Source organism: Miscanthus floridulus, chromosome 2 (assembly GCF_019320115.1).
Source record: "Miscanthus floridulus cultivar M001 chromosome 2, ASM1932011v1, whole genome shotgun sequence".
In the NCBI taxonomy this organism is placed as follows: Eukaryota; Viridiplantae; Streptophyta; class Magnoliopsida; order Poales; family Poaceae; genus Miscanthus; species Miscanthus floridulus.
In genome coordinates, this window is record NC_089581.1 from 140,061,628 (window position 1) to 140,069,584 (window position 7,957).

The 7,957-nt window shown below is 45.7% G+C and overlaps 1 pseudogene; it reads right to left on the reverse strand.

Annotated features, from left to right (window-relative positions):
* Positions 1-7,639, reverse strand: part of LOC136539871 (protein STRICTOSIDINE SYNTHASE-LIKE 10-like) — a 29,901-nt pseudogene extending 22,262 nt beyond the window's left edge.
* Positions 7,640-7,957: the final 318 nt, after the last annotated feature.

The window sequence follows — 7,957 nt, forward strand, 5'->3', positions numbered from 1 at the left end:
AAAAAGGATAGACTCTGGTTTACTGCAGTTAGCATTTTTAATAGGTCAAACTTTTATTCTCAAGTATTATCAAGTTATGCTTAAGCTCCCATTTAATTCCCATAAGAACATATATCAAGGTCAGGTTTACCATATTTCATCATAGAACAACTTAAATGATCATCATCAAGTAAACAGTTATTCTGTGAGTTTTCCGGGCCGCTCGTAACCGTGAGCACGGCTGTTATAACAGTTTGTTACCCTCTGCAGAGGTGGTGCACATTCACCGCGAGTCGTGATCCCCTTATGCCCGGGTTAATTACTCCCATGTCACTACCAAGGTGAGCGGGCAGGGTACACTATGAAGCCATTTCATAGGTTTCCCTAACAAGTTAGGGCCGCTAGGTTTCCTTGGCAGGCAGATGTAGGGACCCCCCTTTCCTATGGCACAAATCCATCGTGGCTATACTCATAGGAACAGAGGCAGCCCTATACCCAAAGTGGCAAGCCCCATTTGCGCCAAAAAGGTAACCTCTAACCAGCTAGGAAAGGTCCTATTACTGAGCTAAAGTCAGAGCCATATGACTCTCCCGGTTGCACTGTCAGTCCCAGCTTTTGCCGACAGATAAGTCCTTATGGAGGGCCGGGAGCAACATGAACAAAGGTCATTTGCACTTTCGCCCTATGGAACAGTTGTTATAATTCATGTTACTCTCTTTGTTCCATAGTATCATTCATCAATATGTATGTCAAGTTCAGGTAGAGCACTAGCAATCTACCCATATGCATTTAACCCATAGGAGACAAGGAACAGGATAACAATCACTAGGATGTCCTTACGGGTATCAAAATTAGACACATGCACATGAGTAATTGATTACAGTGAAATAGGACATCAAGGAAGGCCCATGTTATACTTGCCTTGGTTCACAAACTCGTGCTGGTCCTGCTGGTCGTCGAAGAGTTCTTGGTCTCCAACGTTTTCCTCACCGTCTGAACGCGACCAACACGGCAACATACAACATTCCAAAAGCATTCATGCAAAGCAAACATTCCTATCATTAGAACAGTACACCAACAGTATTGAAATCAAGATAAAATGTTTGTAAAACTATCTACGTTTCGCTACGATCACGTCAACGCGAAGTTCACGAAAAACGGAGCTAAAATGCGAAGAGTTATGATTAAAACGGGTTTTCCTATAGCCCTATATTTAATTAATTCTAATCATGAAATTAAAAAGTTCCAAACTTGTCTAACAGTAGCTCCAACATGTAGCTTATGAAATTACGAAACTAACGCGATTTGAATGGATCAATTCGGAGTTAAAACGACAATTTTATAAGCGAAACAGTTCGAATGGCATTTCTGTAAATACTGAAAGCGTACTTTTGACTTAAACAGTGAACTTTACGCTTTCGAAACGAGAATGCGTACTCGAGGAAATACGCCTTGGACTTGCGGGTTCAATTCGGTGAAACTAGGAGGGCTCTTTAGCAAATCTACCCGCGAAGGGGTATCTTCAATTCCTGGCCGTTGATCACGCAAGGGACGGCTAGGATCGGCCTAGGGGGGTTCGGCCGGCCGGAACAGTAACACCGGCGAGGCTAGCCATGGCCGGCGGCATTGGAACACGCCGGCGAGCTCGGTTAGGGGGGCTAGGGTCCACCAAACTGGGAACCGAGGGCACCCGAGAGCTCGGGGGGAAGAAGGGGGTCGCGCACAGGTCGAGAAGACGGCCGGAGGGGAAAGCCGGGGCGCGGGCGCCATGGCCGGCGGCATGGAGCTCACGGCGCTCGCGGATTGGGCGCTAAAAGCCACGAAACATGAAATAAAACGCATGGGGAGAGAGAGGGGACCACGGTGAAGCTCACAGCGGGGAAGGATGGAGTCGACGGTGGCTCGGGGAAGACGGCGACGCGGACGGCGGACGGCAATCCTCGGAGCTCCTCCGTGCGGCAGTTGCGGCCGGGAATGAGGCGAAAATGGAGCGGGGGCAGCAGGGGGCGCGCGAGGGGGGGGCTCGGCTGCCTTTTTAACGAGGCTGAGGGACGGGGAGGACGCTCCCACGACGCGCGTCAGTGGCAGCGGTTGCTGCAGCGCCAGGCGCGGGCGGTTGCCGAAGGAAGGGGGCGGAGCTGACGCGTGGGGCCGTGCGGTCAGCGACTGGGCGCGGGGCGAAGGCGCGCGGCGATGGCAGTTGCCCGAGCTGGGCTGGCGGGGCTGACGCGGCCGTTGCTGGGCCAAGCATAGCTGGGCCGGCACGGAGCACGCGGCTGGGCTGCTGGCGCGAAGCTAGGCCGAGCGGGAAAAGGGGGAGGCGAGCTGGGCTAGGGCTGGTGCTGGGCCGCGGAAAGAAAGGCCTGCGGGCCGAAACCGAGGAAGGGAGGGAATGGAAGGAAATTCCTTTTTCTTTTTATAAATAAAATTTTCAAACTCATTTTCAAAAGATTTTTAAAATCTTTTAGCATTTGAACAAAACCACCCGTCACAGAAATGAATACGCAATAGCATGAATGCATCAACATGTTTCTATTCTTGTATTTTCTTTTAATTTCATAAAAGAAATATTATTTCCTAATCTGAATTGCACATATAATTGCATATTTAAATCAAATTTACTATTTTAAATAGAATTCAAATTTTAGGGTGTTACACTCCTTCCACTAGTTGATTCCAAGGCGGTGGAATCGACCGTTACAAACTTTTCGAGGCACACCACAATCTCTCGGGTGATCCCCAGTGACGCCTAGCCGTCTAGGACCGAAGAGTTCAAGAGTAACAAATGCGATTCACGAAGTAGACAATATGCACAAGTGCTCAAGTGGTGGCTATCTCTCTTTTTCAAATTCTCTCTTAACCATAATTGGATTTTGCTATTTGGATCACACACTCACTAAGAGAGGGTTTGGGAGCGTTGGCAAGACTAAAAAATGTGTATAGAAACCAACAGAATCAGCAGCCTCTAAAGGTGGAGGCTTGGGGTATTTATAGCCTCCGTGGAAAAATTAGTCGTTTTATAACTGTTGCCATACCGGACTACATACTGGACACGTCTGGTATGACTTATACTGCCCCAACGGTAACTAAGTTACAGTGACAATGTGTGGCATCAGAACTCTCGATGAATGCTGGAACTCCCGACTGTCGGAACTCCCGACCCTCAGCATATTTGAAAACCATGTAACTGAGTTAAAGTATGTGAGGTGTTGGAACTCCCGACTCATGCCAGAACTTTCGATTGTCAAAACTCCCGACTTATGTTGGAACTCCTGACTCTCAAGGCATTTGAAAACTAGCCGTTGGCCTCTGGTTGTCCATACCAGACACGTCCGGTATGAATACCGGACACGTCCGGTATGACCACCACAATGAACTCTCCAAGTCAGTTAAAGCGCGAGACGTCGGAACTCCCGACCATTGCCAGAACTCCCGACCGTCGGAACTCCCAACTTATGTCAGAACTCTAGACGAACCAACCCAAGAACAACAGTTTTACCATTGTTGGGCAAATACCGGACACGTCCGGTATTGCCGGACCAGCAAGAAATCAGTTAGCTCTTTTGTCTCTCAAATACTCAAAACTCACATGGGTTGGCTTAAGCACTTATGAAACATTATTTATCAACATGATGCATCTCTATTAATAGTACGGCGTACCTATTAAACTCAAGATTAAAGGAAAAACAAATTTATACCGCTTGAGTTGACATCTTTTGAATTAATGCCGTCTTTTTCAATCTTCAAGTAAGGGTGCCAACATGTTGATATTGATCTTGTCACTTGAGCATAGCCATCTTGAGCAGATGACTTGATTCCATTCATCAAATATGAATAACTCCAAATGCATCAAGTCACTTCAAACACTTTGTCCAATATAGATTTGATCCTCTACATCAATATGACCATTGTAGCTTGATTAGTATCTCAACTAAATGCAAGTACTTCCTTCTTTACCCTAGCTAGGTTTTTCGGCCACCAAGCCATCGCTTGCTCTTCACCCTTGCTTAGTACCTCAAAGCCTTTCCTTGCTATCTTCACCAACTCAAGCCATCAACTCACATCTTGTGTTGAATCAACTATTCATTTGTATTGTTATCTTTTTTATTTCAATTTAGCAAGCTTCAAATATGAGACCATTCCATATGTAATCTCTCATATCTCATTAATTAATTCTTATGAGCTTGCTTTCACACAGTACATGGAAATCCCACAATAAATAAGTCTTTGTATGAATTCCATTTGCATTGTTGTCTTGTGCTTGAACTAGATTGTTTATACAACAACACATCATTTTAGCTTTCATTAAGTACCTATGAGATAACCTATTACCTGTCCACACTTAGCAAACGGGTTAGACCTTTAATCACGTTGTCATTCAATCATCCAAAACCCACTCAAGGGCTAGATGCACTTTTAGGTTTCATCTGTTAAAACCTCATATGACGCTTTAAGCACCGCCTTTATATCTTTGAGGCTGACTATGGTACCTTTCTATCAGAACTTTAAAAAATCTCGGAATTTAGCTATATCTCTGCTTAGGGGTATCGTTATTATGACCGTTGTAGTCCTCCGACGGTCATATTTATCTTAATTAATTTTTATCTCACTCTTAATGAAGAGTATCTTTCTTAATTGATCTTTATCTCACTCTTAATGAAGAGTATCTTTCTTAATTGATCTTACTGTTCTCCTCCTCGAAATATGGCATAAACTTTACTGTCATAATTTTGAGAACTATCTAGGAAAACTGTGACCGAGGAGACACTTATTACTTACTTCATTCACATGATTACGTCATGCAAACAAAGTTATTTCTTGATCCATATAGGAGTACACTTTCTTCATTCTACTTTAAGAACTCATCGAGGTCTTTTATTAACTGTACTTTTGTAAGTCACACTTACATCTTTTTCTTATCTTTTGATTAGTATTAGCCATGATGGTGCATTTCTATTGTGCCATGGTTAATACTAGGATAGTATAAGAGCTACCCAAACTTCTCTTGCTATGCGGGATACAAAAACATATGTCATCACAAAACTTCTCCCGCCATACAGGATTGACTAACATAAGTATTATGCTAAACTTCTCCCCATGCAGGATACATCTATACGAAAACTTAGTCATGACGACTAAAACATTTACTTATACTTTATTTTATAATTAAATCTTCCTGTTGATACCAATTTAATTAGAAAATTGTAAGCTAACAAAAAGCTGTTCTGAACTGGCTTGACTCAAGTCTTTTTATTCACATACCCTAGCATTGCAGCCCGTTGGCATGCAGCCGAGAGATCTTGTCGGTTAAAAAATTAAACATACAAGATGCTTCTACATCAATTCTACATCACTGTTGGGCAAAAAATAGAATTAATGCATAAAACTGATAAATTAACTTGAAAGACATATAACTACTCTTCAAAATTAAATTTTTCCATTGGTTCAAATTTAATTAGAAGATAATCAACATCATTGCAGCGGAAACACGATAATAAAATACATTCTATTAGTTCAGGAGCATTTCTTGGTCTTTATCTACTCTCTGAAAAATTGACCACATTGGTGTAATTTTTTTCAGAGATTTAAACTTCAAACTTAAACTCATTATAATATTGTTATCATCAACGTTGATCATAAGATAACAATACCATAATTTAACATAAACAAATCGGACTACTCCTCCAATTTAATTAGAGGATAAACATAATCATCATTTACTAAATATAACTTCTCTTCAAATTAAATTCTCCCATTAGTTTGAATTTAATTAGAAGATAATCAACATTAAACTTTACAACAGAAACATGAAAAACTAATTTATCTATATTTTAGAAGCATTTTACTGTACTCATCTACTCTCTGAAAAAATAATCTCGTTGGTTCAAATTTTGACAGAGATTTAACATCAAAACTTGACAAAATTCATCAAAATGTGCTTCTGAAATTAATAAAACTCAAAAGTAGACCGTTACGTTGCATTTTAGCCCGAAGGCCCAGTTCACGCGACATGGCCCATTCTTGCGCTTGTTCCCACAGCCGCCCAGCGGCAAATCCGGCCTGTAACCGAGCCGTGCGCACTGCGCTGTCATGCGCCCTGGCCAAGCCCAAAGAGCCCGTAGCCTACTTCAAGTACAACATGCGCCCGCATACCAGGCCCCAACCAAGGCCAGGGCCATGATTTCACTCGCCCGCCAGGGCCTCATTCGGCCCGATCGTGCCCCCGTCGTCGATCGTCATCCGACGGTCGCCCACACTTCTCGCACGAAACAAAAATGGCGCCACGCCGCTCCCTCAAAACCCTAACTCATTCTGTTCTTTCTCTCCCCCGTCTCCTCTCCTTAGCACCACACCGGCTAACTATCTCTCCTTTCTCACCCAACAACATGGTAGTAGGATATGGGGCACCGCCACGAGTCCCCTCACCGGTGCGCGCGCCCACCGTAGGGTGAGCGCACCACCGTCGAGCGGTCTAGCGACGGTGCCCTGAGCACGTGTGCATGGCTCCCTAAAACCCTAGAGCTCATTCTTTCCTCTGCTTCTCTCTCTTTGACACGCTGCACACCACTGCCACCGCAGTAGACTACTTCGGGACGAGCACGACGAAAGAGATGGTGCCACCATGGCACCCCTTGCCGGTGCATGCGTGTGGCTAGAGCCGTGTGTGATGCCATCAAGCAAAACCACAGTGGTCCCTTTGGGCATCAAGCGGCGCCGCGGTGGTGCCCTTTGGGGCCTGTACAACGGTGGATCTCTTCCCGCGCAATGGCAATGGTGACGGCAGTAAGGAGACTAGGTAGGTTCTTCCTCCCCTTCTCTGTTTGTTTCCCTACTCTAGGGTTAGGGTTAGGTGGATTCTTATTGCGCCCGCGATGGCTCGAGGTGCATTTCCCGTGCGGCGTCGAGGCGATGGCCGGTAGTGGTGATCTAGGGTTAGGGTTTAGGAATCTATCAACTCCTTCTAATTTCTTTTGACTTTTCTACCCCAATCTAGATCTACACACTAGAACCATTGCTCTGATACCATTAATAGAAAATATGACCTATATGATCGTAGATCAGAGGATAACTTGACTTAGATGGGAGACTTGGTGATGTACCTCGCCATGCACAGTCACGCCCATAGCAACACCATGACATGGCCACTAGAGTCATAGTAGGGGAAGCCATGCAGGCGTGGCGCTATGGTGGTGGTGAAGGCGATGGCGCTTCCCGTCACTCACAACGCCCCTCTCGATCGGTCTAGGGTTAGGAACTTCGGGGTGGGGCTAGTGGCTACCGGTGACCTCATGTCTTGTGCCCTAGCCCCCATCATCCTTTTTTATGGCGCTACGTGATAGGGGCCCATCAGCCAGGAGAACTGGCTAAGCGCCCTCGATCAGGGCGTGGATCAAGGGCCTAATTGGTTATTGGGCCAACTAGTGAAGATCATCCTAACATGCCCTACTTGAGGATGTGGCCATCAGAGACACTGGCATAGGGGCCTCAGCCGCTGCGGTCGAAGGAGAGGCTCTCAGCGTCGGTGACGCCATCAAGCAGCGGTAGGTGGAAGCTCTAGTGCGTGGGCATGGTCTTGATCGGCTTGGCGGGGGTAGAACGACGCCGGGAGTAGGAGCGCGGAGGTGATGGCAAGTACAAGCGACGGTGCAATGCGCCCCATCTTGATTACGTTATCAGTTGGCCGATGGAGCTAAACAACATTCAACTTTATTTTGATGATGACGAGACGGCGTGGCGAGGAGGTGCCGTTTTATTGGCCTGGGCACGAGGCGACCATGCTAGACTCGGATGCGACGGGGCCTTGCATGGCTATCGGTGTTGCGGTCTGGAGTCTATCCTTGTTTTCCTTTTCTAGGGTCCGATCGATGTGTTGTCCAAGTCCACCTTGGCTCCGATTGTTTGGTCGCTATCCGGCCTGATTTGCCCAGGGCTCCATTTTTTCAGTTTTGTTTTTGGAATTTTGCTCCACTCCTGTTGG